Consider the following 21,138-nt stretch of genomic DNA (forward strand, 5'->3'; position numbering starts at 1 on the left):
GCGTTACCCTATCTATTGTACTTGTATTAAACGACCACCTGCCTAACGCGACCAACGACCGTGATTTTTACAACATTCTACATTTCCGTGTGATTTCACGAAATTTTACTTTTATTCAACGACTTTACATTTTTCGATTATATAACGCGATTCCTACTTTCGATTTCAGTCGAGCATGACTATTCTTTCGTTTTAAAACGCACGGGTAATAGTTCAGCTGTGATCTTGTTTAGTTGACTCACTGACTCAATTATTATAACCAAAGCCATATAATCAACACAGGGTCGGATGAGGTTAATTAACAAAACCTGAGTTGTTGTTTATTTAACAAAATCAAGAATCGGGGAATCAAGGCCTTTGTTTTCATAGTTGTGAATTTCGACAGACTTTGAGATGTGCGGGGTAGATCGGCCGTATAACTTTATCATAAAAGCAAACTTTTTATCAAATTTACGCGGATTTATTTTCCGCGATTCGGAAATCGTCGCGAACAAAGCGGAAATTGGATACACGCGGAAAAAACCTGATATACGGTGTTTATATATATATATATATATATATATATATATATATATCATGAACGTAACAACCTAACGACACTCCTATCCAAAAGTGTCGGATAAACAAAACAGATACCAAAAAGTAAGCCAACATTACAAACAATGAAAATTGTCAAAAACGTGACTGGATGTTTGTGTTTGGTATAGGTGGTCCTACTGTAGTAGGATGCTTATTGTCAATCTTCAAATAAGTGATATGGCCTTAAAAACGGAGGTCCCGTGTCGCAAGCGACATTAACACGTTAAAGAACCCTCACTGCCATCTGTGACTCTCTCCTGTTCTACAGTTATATATATATATATATATATATATATATATATATATATATATATATATATATACGGAAGACCTTAACAACACTGGTAGGTAAGAGTTCTTGTTCTGTAATCTTCTTCGTTTGATAATTATACCTTCGCAACAAAGTTAAAGGAGAACACTGTAGTGGTCGCCCTCATGAAGAGTGGTTTTCCAGCCTTCCCCTTTTAATCGGAAGTTATCATTCTTCACACACAGACGAAGAAACCATCTTCCTATGCGTTTTTTTTTTAAATTCTTAATTTTGCTTTGTCAAGATCGTGTATACGATCCAAGTAATATTCGCCCAAACACTGTTACAAAGGTAAATATACTTTATTGCGTATACATAGTACATTAATGACATCTGATTATATGTATGTAGGCCCTTATATATATTTTTTAATTATAGGAAATATTGAACGTGCTTAAATATGTACAGAAGGCGAAATAAAATCTTAAACTAACATAGTAGACTTCGAATTGCTTTGCATGGAGCACAACTTTCCTCTACAAAAATATCTATATCTAGCGTAATTCTCACAAAAGGCACACAGTGCGTTGGTAACGGAAACGTTGATTATCCGTAGATCTGAAAAATATATTTCAAAAATTCTAAACATTTGACAACTGTTTAACAACGAAATTCAAACTACTTCTGTAGTAGTGTCTTTTTTTTTTTTTTTTTCTAGATAGATAAAAAAAATTATACTGCAGTTTCATTTTAATGGGAAAAGGGAACATGCTGAGTTTCGAAAATTATTAAAGTGCAGAAGATTTTATTTTCAAGGCACATAAAAAGACAAAACAATTTACCACAAGACGTTCAATACCTCATGTCCACAATCACTCCATGTGCCATTTAAAGTGAATCACATGGTATAAATTAACCAATATAAAAATATAGACTACTCGTACAAAAGCAACTGAACATGATTACAGCTAAATGCAAGGTGAAGATAACGAACAGTGATCAATCTCTTAACTCCTATAAGCAATACAAAATTGATAGTTGGACAAACACGGACCCCTGGACACACCAGAGGTGGGATCAGGTGCCTAGGAGGAGTAAGCATCCCCTGAATATGTTGAAAAAGTTACAAAACACTTTATCTCGAATGAAACTTTTCACACTCTATGCCTATAATAATAATAATAATAATTATCCTTTATTTATACAGGATTGCACAATTATTTATATAAACTAGTTTACATTGTGGTCCTGTCTGTAACATATATACATATCGAGAACATGTATCACAAAGCATGGAAATATCACAATTTATATACAAACAGATAAGAACTAAGTGAAAAGAGAGAATAAACGAGTATCATTGAGGATCAAAATAATGTTTTAGATAGGCTGATTTAAAAGATTTGGTAGTTGTGCATTTTCTTATAAAATCTGGTAATGGGTTCCATAAAATTGCTGCTGAAATGATAAAAGATCTTCTAAATATTCTGTTTTGGCTCTTAGTAAAGCTCTGTCTTGTATCTCTTGTGGTTACCTCATTCACAAATCTAAAAACATGCAACTACTCTGGAGTCATCCGATGTAAAACTTTGAACATAATAATTTTTCGATAAATAAAATAGTCAATCAAAGGCATCCATCTCAAATTTGATAGCATGCAAGAAGTTGACACTGAATGAGGTACTTTGATATGTAAAATGATCCTTGCTGCCCTCTTTTGTAATTTAAAAAGCCTATCAATATTTGTCTTGTTCTTTGTATCCTGCCATACTGTACAACAATAATTAAAACTAGAGCCAAGCTCGTTGCAAAGCAACGAGAGGTCTTCCGTCGGAGCTGTGTGACATAAAAACCTTAAACTTTACCATATGTCCTTGGGTCAGGTCCTAATGCAGCCTAGTTAACATGAAAATACAGGAACCGTACATGAGTATGTGTGTGTGGGATCTAACTTTCGCCTTCTTTCCCTCTTGATATGTTATACGTAACATCACCCCGGGGAAAATTATTTGAAATACTTATCCAGTGATTTTACAAAAGACGAATACAAGTTAAGTTTTTAGAAAGAAAATAATCAACTGTACTGTAACAGGAAGATAAGTACTGTAACGATATAAGTAGTTTGGCTACGCTGGCGATTCTGACTTCTCGTATGTACTTATGAAATAGTTTGAGAATTTAATATATATCATTGAAATGAAGCTATAAAGGTGTACTATAAATTTTTATCGTTAGGTGTTTAATAATTTTATACTACTTAAGTACATGCGTGTATGATCTCATTACATGAATCAGTCTTTTGAGGCGCGCGTGTATGTGGGATTAAATTCTTTCAGCATTTAACTTTTCAGTCCCAATAATGAACAAAAAATTACTATTTAAATTTATGAAATTCATGGCTCAGGACATACAATAAAGGTTTATAGCTGTTACCAATATTTTATCATACAACAAAATTATGATAGCATAATATTCAGACTGAAGAGAATAATTCATCGAGTTTGAATTATTTATACATACAAATCAAATAAATTGCTCTCAAATCTTGAATATTTTATTAAACTTTAATATCTATCTGCGTAAATACATGTAGGTATACTATGTACACAGTGCGCACAGAAGTCGCGTATGAATTTCACGCCAGGGGCACGTGCCGAAGTAAGTTATACACATATTTTTCCCCCTTCACCTACCTAATGATACGGTTACCTGTTTGCGGGTCAAGCATTTTACTCATATATAACACAATACTCGAGCAAAATATTATGTTTATGAGATCAATAAGATGTTAAGGAACAACTTTTCCAGCGAAAGCCATATCGAAATATTGACCGTTTTTGAGTTATAAAGCGAAAATTTTGAAGATCCCCAGATCCCTAATTTAAGGGGCCAGCCCCTTTTTAGGGATATCAAAAGAAAGCTCTTAACATTTTGCACAACTTTTGTTCTACACGTCTTAACAAAATATTTTTAGTTTAAAAGATACAAAGGAAAATATGTGTAATGTTTTGCTCCTTTAGGCGTCCTAATTTTTGAACCCTTACAACCACCATTTCGAACGCTGTAATCAAAAAACAAAAAACGATGTGCACAACTACAATGCTCCTACTTTTCATTTTCAATGCATTTTCTGCTCAAGCTTATACAGTCTCGGAGCCTTTGTCTGGAATCCAAAGCCCCTAAAATTTTATTCAAAGGGGAATAACTCGTGAACAGAAGGGAATTTCTGAACTGTAGTACATTATTTTAAAATCGTTCTGTAAAGTTTATAAACCCTGAAAATTTGAGCATAATCCATGCAGAAATGAGCGAGATATGAAGCTTCAAAGTTAGCGTCTAGGAAAAAGGAAGAAGAAAAAAGAATAATAAGAACTAGATGCGATCTCGTTGCGAGCAACGAGTGGGTCTTCCGTCCAATTTTAGATGTGATGAGATAAGAATTTGACTGAGATTTTCATTCATAAATAATGATACAAATATATTGTCTAGACGTACAATTTAGCTTCGGTAATGTTTTAAGTGCTATAAATTAAAGAATCTCTGCCGCTCTTGGCCACTAATTAAAGTGGTCAGCTTTTTTTTTCGACAAAAAAGTTAATAATGTTATTTACTGCGATACAAATTCGAGACTGATCAGGCGAGTCATGTCGCCCGGAGGCCTATTTTTTTTTTTTTATATCATTCTAGATATATCTCGCAAAACTGAACAAATTTTGTTCTACATGTCCTATTAAAATTTTCTTGAGAAAAAAGTTATTGATTGCGACATTTATCAGACTGTTAAGGCGAGTCATAAGGACCGTGGGCCTTTTTCTTGATATCGTTTGAAAAATCTTGCAAAACTGAACAACTTTTGTTCTACATGTCTTATCAAAAGTTTTTCGAAAAAAAAGTTATTGATTGTGACACTAATCAAACTGTTCAGGCGAGCCATGAGGCCCGTTCGCCTTTTTCATGATGTTCTTTGAAACATCTTGCAAAACTGAACAACTTTTGCTCTAGATGTCTCATTAAAAGTTTCTTGACTAAAATGTTATAGATTGCAACAATAACCCAACTGTTCAGGTGAGCCATGAGATCCACAGGCCTTATTCTTAACATCGTTAGTTAACGCTTGCGAATTTGAACTTTTGTTCTACATGTCTTATCAAAAGTTTCTCCAGAAAAAAGTTATTAATGTTATTAACTGTGATACAAATTCGACTGTTCAGGCGAGCCATGACGCTCGTAGGCCTATTTTTTAATATCATTAGATATATCTTGCAAAACTGAACAACTTTTACTCTACGTGTTTTATCAAAGTTTGGTGACGAAAAAGTTAATCATTGTAACAGAAATTCAATGGTTCAGGCGAGCCATGAGGCCCATTGGCTCATTTCTTGATACGGCACGAAAGATCTCAATAAACTGTACAACTTTTGTTATATATGTCTAAACAAAATATTTACGAGTATAAAGTTATGCGACATTTATCACTGTTAAGGCGAGTCATAAGGCCCGTGGGCCTTTTTCTTGATATCGTTTGAAAGATCTTGCAAAACTGAACAACTTTTGTTCTACATGTCTTATCAAAAGATTCTCGAGAAAAAAGTTAGTAATTGTGACACTGATAAAACTGTTCAGGCGAGCCATGAGGCCCGTTGGCCTTTTTCATGATGTTGTTCGAAAGATCTTGCAAAACTGAACAACTTTTGTTCTAGATGTCTTATTAAAAGTTTCTTGACAAAAATGTTATAGATTGCAACAATAATCCAACTGTTCAGGTGAGCCATGAGACCCGCAGGCCTATTTCTTAACATCGTTAGTTAACGCTTGCGAAACTGAACAACTTTTGTTCTACATGTCTTGTCAAAAGGTTCTCGAGAAAAAAGTTATCAATGTTATTAATTGCGATACAAATTCGACTGTTCAGGCGAGCCATGACGCCCGGAAGCCTTTTTTAAGATATCTTTAAATAGATCTTGCAAAACTGAACAACTTTTATTCTACATGTCTTACCAAAAGTTTCGTGAGAAAAAAGTTAATCATTGTAACAGAAATTCAATGGTTCAGGCGAGCCATGAGGCCCATGGGGCTATTTCTTGATATGACACGAAAGATCTCAATAAACTGTACAACTTTTGTTATATATATCTAAACAAAATATTTACGAGTAAAAAGTTCTGATTTAAAACGTGGGAAAAAATTGGACACTTTTTTAAACTCCATTTTCGACCCCTACCGAGCTTCCATACTAGGCACTTCCGGAAATTTTTAAAACCCAGGTGCACAACTACAACATGTCGTCTAACATCACTGAAAATTTCAGCACTCTAGCTTTTATCGTTTTTGAGTTTTTGTCTGGACAAAATGGTCATCTGAAAATCGATAAAAGGGGAATAACTTCCAACCGGAAGTGATTTTTCAAAAATTGAAACGGCGGTACAAACTTCAAATGGCAACGCATCAATCCTGAAAATTTAAAGCAAATCTATCCAGCCATCTCCGAGAAATCTTCTGCACAAAAATCGGTAAGGAGAAAAAAAAAAGAATAATAATAACTAGTGATCCTAATTGTTCGCGAACAATTAGAGGGCTTTCCACCTACAATGATTTAAAAAAAGATATTTAAAAATATTTAAGATGATGTACGAATCTCAAAATGACCAAGAAAATTTAAATTAATAATTTTCACGTTGACCTTGACCTTTGACCTTGACCTCATTTTGAAGGTCAAAGGTCCTTGCTCTTAATGCAGATGATCCCATGTCTCTATCTATATTAATGTAAAAGCTATAAGCTTAAAAAATGGTAATCAAGACATTCAGGGGCAATAATTTGTTTAGGGGTTTTCGGTTACTTTCGGTTAGCTTATCAATGCTAAAAATACTTTGAAAGACCTTGAAAATGGAAAAAAAATAATTTTGATGATGACCTTGACCTTTGACCTTGACCTCATTTTGAAGGTCAAAGGTCATCGGTTCTAATGCAAGTGGTCCCATGTCTCTATCTATATTAATATAAAAGTTATAGGCTTAAATAATGATATTGGAGACTTTCAGGGGCAATAACTATGCTTAAGGGTTTTTGTATCCCTTTGATTATTTTTTCTTTGCAATACGGTTTTACTGTGAATTCATTAGCGAAGGTTTCGTGTCTCTATGACTTTCCGTTAAGTAGGAGTAGCGATAACAAGGTTTTCGACGCGAGTCTCCGAAATTCACAGAAGGGTCAAAGTTCAAAGTTGTAATGCATACTATCAAAACCAATCAAGAAGTCAATACTTACCCATATAATATTTCAACGCTATCTTAAGCAGGAAAGAGAGTATAAAAAGTGCTATTTTTTCCTCTTTTCTGATGACCTTGACCTTTGACCTTGACCTAATTTTCAAGGTCAAAGGTCACCGATCCTATTCCAGTTGGTCCCATGTCTCTACGACAAACCGTTCTCAAGCTCGACATATTTTACGAATAAATCGCAAAACATAAAGAGGCATTAACTCCCTTTAGGGGACACCGAATCCCTTCATTTGAAATTCTTCGCTTTTACTAATTACCCTCTATGTTTTAGAAAAGGTTTCATCCTCCTATCATTTACGGTTACAAAGTAGAAGTGCTAACAATGATTTCTGCGAAAGGTCAAATAACTCCGTAAGGGGTCAAAGTTCAATTACGCAGGGTGAACTGTATTCGTTTCTCAAGAAGTACTATATGATGGACTATAAAGTTTTTCGATAAGTCTTAAGACGAAGATTTTTTTTGACGGCAGGAAAATAATAATAAACAGAACAATAACTAGTGATCCTAATTGTTCGCGAACAATTAGAGGGCTTTCCACCTGCAATGATTTAAAAAAAGACATTTAAGAATATTTAAGATGATGTACGAAACTCATTTTGACCAAGAAAATTTAATTAATAATTTTCACGATGACCTTGACCTTTGACCTTCACTTCATTTTGAAGGTCAAATGTCATCGGTCTTAATGCAAGTGATCCCATGTCTCTATCTATATTAATGTAAAAGCTATAAGCTTAAAAAAATGTCAATCAAGATATTCAGGGGCAATAATTTGTTTATGGGTTTTCGGTTACTTTCGGTTAACTTATCAATGATAAAAATACTTTTAAAGACCTTGAAAATGGAAAAAATTTAATTTTGATGATGACCTTGACCTTTGACCTTGACCTCATTTTGAAGGTCAAAGGTCATCGGTCTTAATGCAAGTGGTCCCATGTCTCTATCTATATTAATATAAAAGTTATAGGCTTAGATAATGATATTGGAGACTTTCAGGGGCAATAACTATGCTTAAGGGTTTTCGTATCCCTTTGATTATTTTTTCTTTGCAAGAGGGTTTTACTGTGAATTCATTAGCGAAGGTTTCGTGTCTCTATGACTTTTCGTTAAGCAGGAGTAGCGATAACAAGGTTTTCGACGCGAGTCTCCGAAATTCACAGAAGGGTCAGAGTTCAAAGTTGTAATGCATACTATCAAAACCAATCAAGAATTCAATACTTACCCATATAATATTTCAATGCTATCTTAAGCAGGAAAGAGAGTATAAAAAGTGCTATTTTTTCCTCTTTTCTGATGACCTTGACCTTTGACCTTGACCTAATTTTCAAGGTCAAAGGTCACCGATCCTATTCCAGTTGGTCCCATGTCTCTACGACAAACCGTGCTCAAGCTCGACATGTTTTACGAATATATCGCAAAACATAAAGAGGCATTAACTCCCTTTAGGGGACACCGAATCCCTTCATTTTAAATTCTTCTCTTCTACTAATTACCCTCTATGTTTTAGAAAAGGTTTCATCCTCCTATCATTTACGGTTACAAAGTAGAAGTGCTAACAATGATTTCTGCGAAAGGTCAAACAACTCCGTAAGGGGTCAAAGTTCAATTACGCAGGGTGAACTGTATTCGTTTCTCAAGAAGTACTATATGATGGACTATAAAGTTTTTCGATAAGTCTTAAGACGAAGATTTTTTTTGACGGCAGGAAAATAATAATAATAATAATAAACAGAACAATAACAATAGGACTTTCCACTGAAAGGTGGAAAGCCCTAACAATAGGACTTTCCACAGAAAGGTGGAAAGCCCTAATAACTAGACACGATCTCGTTGCGAGCAACGAGTAGGTCTTCCGTCCGATTTGTTGATGCTCTCGGAGTTAAAAAAAACAAAAAAAAAACAAATGAGTCCCAATTTAGTTTCCGACTTTAAGACACTTTAGATATAATCAATTTTTCATATCATAAGCTTCTGAAGCAAAGTTGCGGTGAAATTCGTTTCAAATTCGACTCTCCGGGCGAGCCATAAGGCCCGAGGGCCTATTTCTTGATGTCATTTGTTAGCCCTCTATAGACTCAACAACTTTAGTTCTATATGTCTTTACAAAATATTTACCTGTAAAAAGTTATTGAGATCGACCGATATCGACAAAAAATCGACTCTACAGGCGAGCCATTAGGACCATAGGCCTATTTCTTGATATCAATCGATAGATCTCGATAAACTGAACAACTTTTGTTCAATATGTCCTTACAAAATATTTACCAGTTACAAGTTTTTCAAATCGACTGATATCGACAAAAATCGACTCTACAGGCGAGCCATGAGGCCCACAGACCCATTTTTTGATATTGATCGATAGGTTATGACACATTGAACAACTTTTGTTCAATAATGCTTTTCAAAAAATATGTCGTTTTAAAGATATGAGGCGTCAAATATTTACGATTTTGGCCCTTAAAATCTCTAATTACGTAACATATGACCTACTTTTTGATTTGATAAGATCAAGCTCGATGAGATGAACATTTCCGCTTCTACAACTTATTATAAAATATTAATAGTTTCTGAGATATTCTCAAAAACATTTGGACCCTTCTGAACCCCTAATTTAAAGGGCCAGCCCGTTTTGATTGATATCGTAAGAAAGGCCTTGTCATTTTAAACATTTTTTGCTCCACAAGTATTTAGAAATTCTTTACCCTTCTCGAGTTATCTCTACAAGAAATATTTAGGGGCCAAACTGTAGCTCCCTAACGGGGCCACATAGGAAAAAAACGAAATGTACATATTGTTTAGATTATCATTCTGAACAACTTTTGTTCAATAATGCTTTTCAAAATATTTGTCGTTTTCAAGATATGAGGCGTCAATTATTTATGATTTTGGCCCTTAAAATCCCTTATTACGTATCATATGACCTACTTTTTGATTTGATAAGAACAAGCTCGTTTAGATGAACATTTCCGCTTCAATGACTTATTACAAAATATTTATAGTTTCTGAGATATTCTCATAAACCTTTGGACCCTTCTGGGCCCCTAATTTAAAGGGTCAGCCCCTTTTGCTTGATATCGTAAGAAAGGTCATGACATTTCAAACATTTTTTGTTCAACAAGTATTTAGAAATTCTTTACCGTTCTCGAGTTATTTCTAGAAGTAATTTTTAGGGGCCAAACTGTAGCTCCCTAACGGGGCCACATAGGGTAAAAACGAAATATGCATATTGTTCAGATCATCATTCTGAACAACTTTTGTTCTTTATTGCTTTTCAAAATATTTGTCGTTTTCGAGATACAAGGGGTAAAAATTTTATGGTTTTGGCCCTTAAAATCCCTTATTACGTAACATATGACCTAAATTTTTATATGAATAGATTTGGATTGTTGAGATGAACATTTTTTGTTCTTTGAGTTATACCAAAATATTAACGATTTTTGAGATATTTGATCTAGACTTTGAGCCCTTCTAGATCCCTAATTGAAGGAGCTAGCCCCTAAATCTTGATATTTTCGAAAAGATCTCGTAAATGTGCACAACTTTTGTTCTACATGTCTTAACAAAATATTTGCAAGAAAAAAGATATTGGAGATCAAAGGTCAAAAATCGCCGAAATCGGCGAAAAATTTTGGCATCCATTTTTTCAGGTCCAGGCGAGCGTTTAGGCAAATCGCCTCCGGTAAAATCGAATCCCCCACAAATCTTCTAAAATGTTTACTCTATCTTGTGTAGAAATTTCAAGACTCTAGCTTCAAAACTGACGGAGGAGATGTGTGGACAACAAGGCCCTTCAAAAAGTAACTAAAAGAGAGATAACTCCTGACCGGAAGTGACGTCAAGCACGAAATTTTGCAAGCAAAGTCTCGTCACCAAAAGACATCTTTCCTGAAAATGTCGTGAAAATCGATCGAGAAATGGCTGAGAAAAACGCGTGTACTACCAAGGAAAATAATAATAATAATAATAATAATAATAAAATAATAATAATAATAATGAAGAAGAAGAACGCGAACAATAATAGTAAGGTCTTCCGCAGGAGACGGAAGACCTTAACTAGATTCGATCTCGTTGCGAGCAACGAGTGGGTCTTCCGTCCAAATCTAGATGTGATGAGATAAGAATTTGACTGACATTTTCGTTCATAAATAATGATACAAATATATTGTCTAGACGTACAATTTAGCTTTGGTATTGTTTTACAAATATTGATCATTTAAATGTTATAAATTAAAGACTCTCTCTACCTCTCGGCAACTAATTAAAGGGGTCAGGTTTTTTTCGAGAAAAAAGTTAATAATGTTATTTACTGCGATACAGATTCAACTGATCAGGCGAGTCATGCCGCCCGGAGGCCTATTTTTTTTATATCATTCTAGATATATCTCGGAAAACTGAACAAATTTTGTTCTACATGTCCTATGGAAATTTTCTTAAGAAAAAAGTTATTAATTGCGACATTTATCAGACTGTTAAGGCGAGTCATAAGGCCCGTGGGCCTTTTTCTTGATATCGTTTGAAAGATCTTGCAAACCTGAACAACTTTTGGTCTACATGTTTTATCAAAAGTTTCTCCAGAAAAAAGCTATTGATTGTGACACTAATCAAACTCTTCAGGCGAGCCATGAGGCCCGTTGGCCTTTTTCATGATGTTGTTCGAAACATCTTGCAAAACTGAACAACTTTTGCTCTAGATGTCTCATTAAAAGTTTCTTGACTAAAATGTTATAGATTACAACAATAACCCAACTGTTCAGGTGAGCCATGAGACCCGCAGGCCTTATTCTTAACATCGTTAGTAACGCTTGCGAATCTGAACAACTTTTGTTCTACATGTCTTATCAAAAGTTTCTCGAGAAAAAAGTTATTAATGTTATTAATTGTGATACAAATTCGACTGTTCAGGCGAGCCATGACCCCCGCAGGCCTATTTTTTGATATCATTAGATAGATCTTGCAAAACTGAACAACTTTTATTCTACATGTTACATCAAAGTTTCGTGAGGAAAAAGTTAATCATTGTAACAGAAATTCAATGGTTCAGGCGAGCCATGAAGCCCATGGACCCATTTCTTGATACGGCACGAAAGATCTCAATAAACTGTACAACTTTTGTTATATATGTCTAAAAAAAAATATTTACGAGTATAACGTTATGCGACATTTATCACTGTTAAGGCGAGTCTTAAGGCCCGTGGGCCTTTTTCTTGATATCGTTTGAAAGATCTTGCAAAACTGAACAACTTTTGTTCTACATGTCTTATCAAAAGATTCTCGAGAAAAAAGTTAGTAATTGTGACACTGATCAAACTGTTCAGGCGAGCCATGAGGCCCGTTCGCCTTTTTCATGATGTTGTTCGAAAGATCTTGCAAAACTGAACAACTTTTGTTCAAGATGTCTTATTAAAAATTTCTTGACAAAAATGTTATAGATTGCAACAATAACCCAACTGTTCAGGTGAGCCATGAGACCCGCAGGCCTATTTATTAACATCGTTAGTTAACCCTTGCGAAACTGAACAACTTTTGTTCTACATGTCTTGTCAAAAGTTTCTCGAGAAAAAAGTTATTAATGTTATTAATTGTGATACAAATTCGACTGTTCAGGCGAGCCATGACGCCCTGAGGCCTAGTTTTTGATATCATTAGATAGATCTTGCAAACCTGAACAACTTTTATTCTACATGTCTTATCAAAAGTTTCGTGAGAAAAAAGTTAATCATTGTAACAGAAATACAATGGTTCAGGCGAGCCATGAGGCCTATGGGCCCATTTCTTGATATGACACGAAAGATCTCAATAAACTGTACAACTTTTGTTATATATGTCTAAGCAAAATATTTACGAGTAAATAGTTATGATTTAAAACGTGGAGAAAAATGAGACACTTTTTAAAACTCCATTTTCGACCCCTACCGAGCTTCCATACTAGGCACTTCCGGAAATTTTTAAAACCCAGGTGCACAACTACAACATGTCGTCTAACATCACTGAAAATTTCAGCACTCTAGCTTTTATCGTTTTTGAGTTTTTGTCTGGACAAAATGGTCATCTGAAAATCGATAAAAGGGGAATAACTTCCAACCGGAAGTGATTTTTCAAAAATTGAAACGGCGGTACAAACTTCAAATGGCAACGCATCAATCCTGAAAATTTGAAGCAAATCGATCCAGCCATCTCCGAGAAATCTTCTGCACAAAAATCGGTAAGGAGAAAAAAAAAGAATAATAATAATAAGTAGACACGATCTCGTTGCGAGCAACGAGTAGGTCTTCCGTCCGATTTCTTGATGCACTCGGAGTTAAAAAAAAAAAAAAAAGACAAATGAGTCCCAATTTAGTTTCCGACTTTAAGACACTTTAGATATAATCAATTTTTCATATCATAAGCTTCTGAAGCAAAGTTGCGGTGAAATTCGTTTGAAATTCGACTCTCCAGGCGAGCCATAAGGCCCGTGGGCCTATTTCTTGATGTCATTTGTTAGCCCTCTATAGACTCAACAACTTTAGTTCTATATGTCTTTACAAAATATTTACCTGTAAAAAGTTATTGAGATCGACCGATATTGACAAAAAATCGACTCTACAGGCGAGCCATTAGGACCATAGGCCTATTTCTTGATATCAATCGATAGATCTCGATAAACTGAACAACTTTTGTTCAATATGTCCTTACAAAATATTTACCAGTTACAAGTTTTTCAAATCGACTGATATCGACAAAAATCGACTCTACAGGCGAGCCATGAGGCCCACAGACCCATTTTTGGATATTGATCGATAGGTTATGACACATTGAACAACTTTTGTTCAATAATGCTTTTCCAAAAATATGTCGTTTTAAAGATATGAGGCGTCAAATATTTACGATTTTGGCCCTTAAAATCTCTAATTACGTAACATATGACCTACTTTTTGATTTGATAAGATCAAGCTCGTTGAGATGAACATTTCCGCTTCTACAACTTATTATAAAATATTAATAGTTTCTGAGATATTCTCAAAAACATTTGGACCCTTCTGAACCCCTAATTTAAAGGGCCAGCCCGTTTTGATTGATATCGTAAGAAAGGCCTTGTCATTTTAAACATTTTTTGCTCAACAAGTATTTAGAAATTCTTTACCGTTCTCGAGTTATCTCTACAAGAAATATTTAGGGGCCAAACTGTAGCTCCCTAACGGGGCCACATAGGGAAAAAACGAAATGTACATATTGTTTAGATTATCATTCTGAACGACTTTTGTTCAATAATGCTTTTCAAAATATTTGTCGTTTTCAAGATATGAGGCGTCAATTATTTATGATTTTGGCCCTTAAAATCCCTTATTACGTAACATATGACCTACTTTTTGATTTGATAAGAACAAGCTCGTTTAGATGAACATTTCCGCTTCAATGACTTATTACAAAATATTAATAGTTTCTGAGATTTTCTCATAAACCTTTGGACCCTTCTGGGCCCCTAATTTAAAGGGTCAGCCCCTTTTGCTTGATATCATAAGAAAGGTCATGACATTTCAAACATTTTTTGTTCAACAAGTATTTAGATATTCTTTATCGTTCTCGAGTTATTTCTAGAAGTAATTTTTAGGGGCCAAACTGTAGCTCCCTAACGGGGCCACATAGGGTAAAAACGAAATATGCATATTGTTCAGATCATCATTCTGAACAACTTTTGTTCTTTATTGCTTTTCAAAATATTTGTCGTTTTCGAGATACAAGGGGTAAAAAATTTATGGTTTTGGCCCTTAAAATCCCTTATTACGTAACATATGACCTAAATTTTTATATGAATAGATTTGGATTGTTGAGATGAACATTTTTTGTTCTTTGACTTATACCAAAATATTAACGATTTTTGAGATATTTGATGTAGACTTTGAGCCCTTCTAGATCCCTAATTTAAGGGGCTAGCCCCTAAATCTTGATATTTTCGAAAAGATCTCGTAAATGTGCACACCTTTTGTTCTACATGTCTTAACAAAATATTTGCAACAAAAAAGATATTGGAGATGAAAGGTCAAAAATCGCCGAAATCGGCGAAAAATTTTGGCATCCATTTTTTCAGGTCCAGGCGAGCGTTCAGGCAAATCGCCTCCGGTAAAATCGAATCCCCCACAAATCTTCTAAAATGTTTACTCTATCTTGTGTAGAAATTTCAAGACTCTAGCTTCAAAACTAACGGAGGAGATGCGTGGACAACAAGGCCCTTCAAAAAGTCACTAAAAGAGAGATAACTCCTGACCGGAAGTGACGTCAAGCACGAAATTTTGCAAGCAAAGTCTCGTCACCAAAAGACATCTTTCCTGAAAATTTCGTGAAAATCGATCGAGAAATGGCTGAGAAAAACGCGTGTACTACCAAGGAAAATAATAATAAAATAATAATAATAATAATGAAGAAGAAGAACGCGAACAATAATAGTAAGGTCTTCCGCAGGAGACGGAAGACCTTAACTAGATTCGATCTCGTTGCGAGCAACGAGTGGGTCTTCCGTCCAATTTTAGATGTGATGAGATAAGAATTCGAATGAGATTTTCGTTCATGAATAATGATACAAATATATTGTCTAGACGTACAATTTAGCTTCGGTAATGTTTTACAAATATTGATCATTTAAGTGCTATGAATTAAAGACTCTCTGTCGCTCTCGGCCACTAATTGAAGGGGTCAGACTTTTCTTCGACAAACAAGTTAATAATGTTATATATACTGTGATACAAATTCGACTGATCAGACGAGTCATGTCGCCCGGAGGCCTATTTTTTTTAAATATCATTCTAGATATATCTCGTAAAACTGAACTAATTTTGTTCTACATGTCCTATCAAAATTTTCTTGAGAAAAAAGTTATCAAATTGTTAAGGCGAGTCATAAGGCCCGTGGGCCTTTTTCTTGATATCATTTGAAAGATCTTGCAAAACTGAACAACTTTTGTTCTACATGTCTTATCAAAAGTTTCTCCAGAAAAAAGTTATTGATTGTGACACAAATCAAACTGTTCAAGCGAACCATGAGGCCCGTTCGCCTTTTTCATGATGTTGTTCGAAAGATTTTTCAAAACTGAAGAATTTTTGTTCTAGATGTCTTATTAAAAGTTTATTGACAAAAATGTTATAGCTTGCAACAATAACCCAACTGTTCAGGTGAGCCATGAGACCCGCAGGCCTATTTCTTAACATCGTTAGTTAACGCTTGCGAAACTGAACAACATTTTTTCTACATGTCTTATCAAAAGTTTCTCCAGAAAAAAGTTATTGTGACACTAATCAAACTGTTCAGGTGAGCCATGAGGCCAGTTGGCCTTTTTCATGATGTTGTTCGAAAGATCTTGCAAAACTGAACAACTTTTGCTCTAGATGTCTCATTAAAAGTTTCTTGACGAAAATGTTATAGATTGGAACAATAACCCAACTGTTCAGGTGAGCCATGAGACCCGCAGGCCTATTTCTTAACATCGTTAGTTAACGTTTGCGAAACTGAACAACATTTGTTCTACATGTCTTATCAAAAGATTCTCGAGAAAAAAGTTAGTAATTGTGACACTGATCAATCTGTTCAGGCGAGCCATGAGGCCCGTTGGCCTTTTTCATGATGTTGTTCGAAAGATCTTGCAAAACTGAACAACTTTTGTTCTAGATGTCTTATTAAAAGTTTCTTGACAAAAATGTTATAGATTGCAACAATAACCCAACTGTTCAGGTGAGCGATGAGACCCGCGGGCCTATTTCTTAACATCGTTAGTTAACGCTTGCGAAACTGAACAACTTTTGTTCTACATGTCTTGTCAAAAGTTTCTCGAGAAAAAAGTTATCAATGTTATTAATTGCGATACAAATTCGACTGTTCAGGCGAGCCATGAAGCCCGGAAGCCTTTTTTAAGATATCATGAAATAGATCTTGCAAAACTGAACAACTTTTATTCTACATGTCTTACCAAAAGTTTCTCCAGAAAAAAGTTAATCATTGTAACAAAAATTCAATGGTTCAGGCGAGCCATGAGGCCCATGGGCCTATTTCTTGATATGACACGAAAGATCTCAATAAACTGTACAACTTTTGTTATATATATCTAAACAAAATATTTACGAGTAAAAAGTTCTGATTTAAAACGTGGAAAAAAATTGGACACTTTTTTAAACTCCATTTTCGACCCATACCGAGCTTCCATACTAGGCACTTCCGGAAATTTTGAAAACCCAGGTGCACAACTACAACATGTCGTCTAACATCACTGAAAATTTCAGCACTCTAGCTTTTACCGTTTTCGAGTTTTTGTCTGGACAAAATGGTCATCTGAAAATCGAGAAAAGGGGGATAACTTCCAACCGGAAGTGATTTTTCAAAAATTGAAACGGCGGTACAAACTTCAAATGGCAACGCATCAATCCTGAAAATTTGAAGCAAATCGATTCAGCCATCTCCGAGAAATCTTCTGCACAAAAATCGGTAAGGAGAAAAAAAAAGAATAATAATAATAATAATAAGAAAAGTGAAAAATCAACAATAGAATAATAGAAGGGTCTTCCGCTGAAGACGGAAGACCCTAATAATAAGAAAAGTGAAAAATCAACAATAGAATAATAGAAGGGTCTTCCGCTGAAGACGGAAGACCCTAATAATAATAATAATAAGAAAAGTGAAAAATCAACAATAGAATAATAGAAGGGTCTTCCGCTGAAGACGGAAGACCCTAATAATAAGAAAAGTGAAAAATCAACAATAGAATAATAGAAGGGTCTTCCGCTGAAGACGGAAGACCCTAATAATCTTAACCAGCACAATCAGTAGAAGGTCTTCCGTTGTTACGGAAGACCTTAATGAGGAAAAACAATAGTATTGTAAATTTTGAGTAGTGCCTCCTTTGACATAAAAGTACTCAATCTCCTTAAAACACCTAGTTTCTGACTAAGTTTTTTTTTTTTTTTACATAAGGCATCTGTGTGATAAGACCACGTAAGACATTCATCGATGTAAACACCTAAAAGTTTGGCACATTTGACATTTTCTATAAAACTTTCACCAACATCAATACAAAGGCATTTCATTTGTTTCCCCTGTAAAATGTTAATTATGAATAGAGCTTAAAATAATACCGGTATATATTGTTTCATCAATATTATTATTTTACAATAGGTTCTATTTTGGTCAATCAGTAAATTGAAGGTATGTGGAATTTGTGTATGCATCTTAAAATATCAAACCAATTCCCTTTCTATCCATTACAGCATAAGAATTTAATTTCCAGTCTCTTTAATTGATTACTAAAACTAGAAAAAAATCCGGGCAATATCCCAATATTGTTTGGAACTCATAAAACTAATTACTATGGTCCGCCAGATCATTGCAGTTTATATTTGTATGACATAGCATTTCTGTCAGTGTTGGAGTGAAATCAAAATCGTAGATAATGTTTTGATAGTTAATATGAGGGAGGAATAAATCAATAAAGAAAAGATTTTTAAAGACTTTCAATTGATAGATTTGTTGAATTTTGACATCTAAATGAAAACAATATCATATACATTTTAGGTTGACTATAGAATTGTTTAATAATCCAAAACAATTTGCTGCACATTAGTTTTACAAATTTTAATAGACTGGCAATGCTTTCCTTTTTCTATCAAAGTTATAATAAGCAGTTATGAATAGATATGATGTTTTCAAAGGATGACATATAATTATACAAAACTTGAATAAATTAAATTAAATATGCTATTCATTAAAATTGGTAATTATTGTGCTGTCATTAATTAAATTTGACCTAAACATGAACCCAATCAAAAAAAATAAATAAATACAACACCGAATCGTGCTGTTCTGATCGAGCTAACCCTGAATCGTCCCAGCCCTATTCACTGCAGATATACAAATATTCAATAATTGCAAGAATCATGCCTTATTAAAACCAAAGACGCGTTATGCCTTTACCGATTTACAGTTAAAAAGGTAGAAAAGTTGTATTTTACTTGTAAATTCGTTCCTGTGCCATGGATCTTGTACATTTCTGTCAAGCTGTGTGCTTTCCCTATGAACTAAACGCTGAAATCTTAGCCCTGAAACTGTAAATGATGATGATTTGTTTAATTGTAAGGGATTTGTTCCACGTGAGTAAGAAAGAGCTTTGTTCTGCTCTTGTGAACTTGACATTTATGATGTTTGACTTTTTTAATCATTCTCTTTGTATGTATGGATATTGATCTACCTTAATACGAAACAACATACAATTACATTGTGTATAAAATATACTGATCAAAATAAAAAAAAAAAAAGAGAAAGAAAGAAAGAAAAAAGGCATAGTACAATTACATATTCATCTTAAGACATGCGATATAGTTTAAAATAATTAATTTATTGATAAAAGAGAAATGATGCTAACGCTGGGTTAATAATCAAACTGCATGTATCACAAACCACTAATGATAATTACAGTCGTCAACAGGTCAAGGTCACCCAAAATTAGTACATAGTGTGCCCTCCATGAGCACTAATGACTGTCTGAAAACTTTCCAGCGTGTCTCAAAAATTGTCTAGGGATGTTATGTCACTCTAACTGTAGAGCTCGAGCAGTATGTGGTCTGGCATTCTCATGTTGGAATACTACTCTGGGATGCTGTATTATTGGAACCACTTTGGCTATATGATTTCAATATACCGTTGAGTCGCCAAAGTACCAATGTTGTCCTGTCTGTAATATCTTGCAACTGCATATTGTTACACAAATGCTTCCAGTCGTCCAATTGCTTTGAGCAATATTTAGACGAATCATTTCTCAAAAAGAGGTTACATTCAAAGACAATTCAATGAAATATGGAGAACCCGTGCATTTGATTAACTACTGGTGCCTGAATCACGTGCATTTGATTAACTACTGGTGCCTGAATCACGTGCATTTGATTAATTACTGGTGCCTGAATCAGTGCATTAGGAACTTACAACAACCCAGAGTTACAGAGACCGATTTTAGGATTTCATGAAAAAACGTTTTATTGTCCTCAAATTCTATAGAATATCTATCCAGTAACCGACAACACTAGGGGTAATACGGAGTCATCAGACTATCCAGTAAACAAGTGTTAGATGAAAGGTGAAGATAGCGAACAGTGATCAATCTCATAACTCCTATAATGGTACAGAATAGAGAGCTGGGCACACACGGACCCCTGGATAGACCAGATGTAACAAGAAGTAATCAGGCAATTCAATACGAAAAATTGGTTTGAAAAGATTCAGCGAAAAAGCACTACATGTACTATGCGTTTCTTTTCTTTTTATCCGTATAGTATCCTAATCAAAAAGTGATTATAGCTGACACTGAATACTGGGTCAACCTTCAATGCGTTTCTTTTCTTTTTATCCGTATAGTATCCTAATCAAAAAGTGATTATAGCTGACACTGAATACTGGGTCAACCTTCAATTTTGGATAGCAAAACCAATTTGAAAATGTTTGTAAAAAGGCTGTACGCAATAAACTTAAGATGATGAATAAATATAATTGTTCTTTTATTTTAGATAATGTCAGTCAATTGTCTTTGCAAATATATGCACAAAACGACATTTATATGCAGTCTACATACCTTTTGGTGTGGCAGAATGGATTGCACTTTGGAACTGTGCCAGCCTTCCGCATCCGATTAGAAGATTCACAAACAACAAAATAGTGTAAATGATTAAGACACGCATTTTTGTTGTTATTTCCCTGTTTAAAAGACAATTTTTTCAATCAGAAAAGCAGATAATTCTCTTTCACTTTCTCGACGCAAATGCAGAAAAATTCACCTGGACTTTTATTTGCTAATGTAATCATGGAAAAACCGTAATTAAAATGATATATGTTTTTAAAGACCGTACGGTCACTGGAAAAGTAGGCGTGACCATTTTCATTTCATTTATTCGCTCAAGTTATTCACAATGGTACATGTGAAACATACTTTTGACTTTGTAATTATATAAGCAATATTTCCAAGGGTATAAATTATGCATGCATATATATGTTCATTAGCACAAAATAGAGATGGGGGCATAATGC

The 21,138-nt window shown here is 34.5% G+C and overlaps 1 long non-coding RNA gene across 1 annotated transcript; it reads right to left on the reverse strand.

Moving 5' to 3' along the window:
• Positions 1-1,172: 1,172 nt before the first annotated feature.
• Positions 1,173-20,925, reverse strand: LOC125679080 (uncharacterized). The gene is made up of 3 exons (XR_007371695.2): positions 20,687-20,925; positions 19,077-19,169; positions 1,173-1,447 (listed from the first exon to the last, which is right to left on the reverse strand). It is a non-coding gene; the product is annotated as an uncharacterized LOC125679080 (long non-coding RNA).
• Positions 20,926-21,138: the final 213 nt, after the last annotated feature.

The sequence above is a fragment of the Ostrea edulis genome, chromosome 2 (assembly GCF_947568905.1).
Source record: "Ostrea edulis chromosome 2, xbOstEdul1.1, whole genome shotgun sequence".
Lineage (NCBI taxonomy): Eukaryota > Metazoa > Mollusca > Bivalvia > Ostreida > Ostreidae > Ostrea > Ostrea edulis.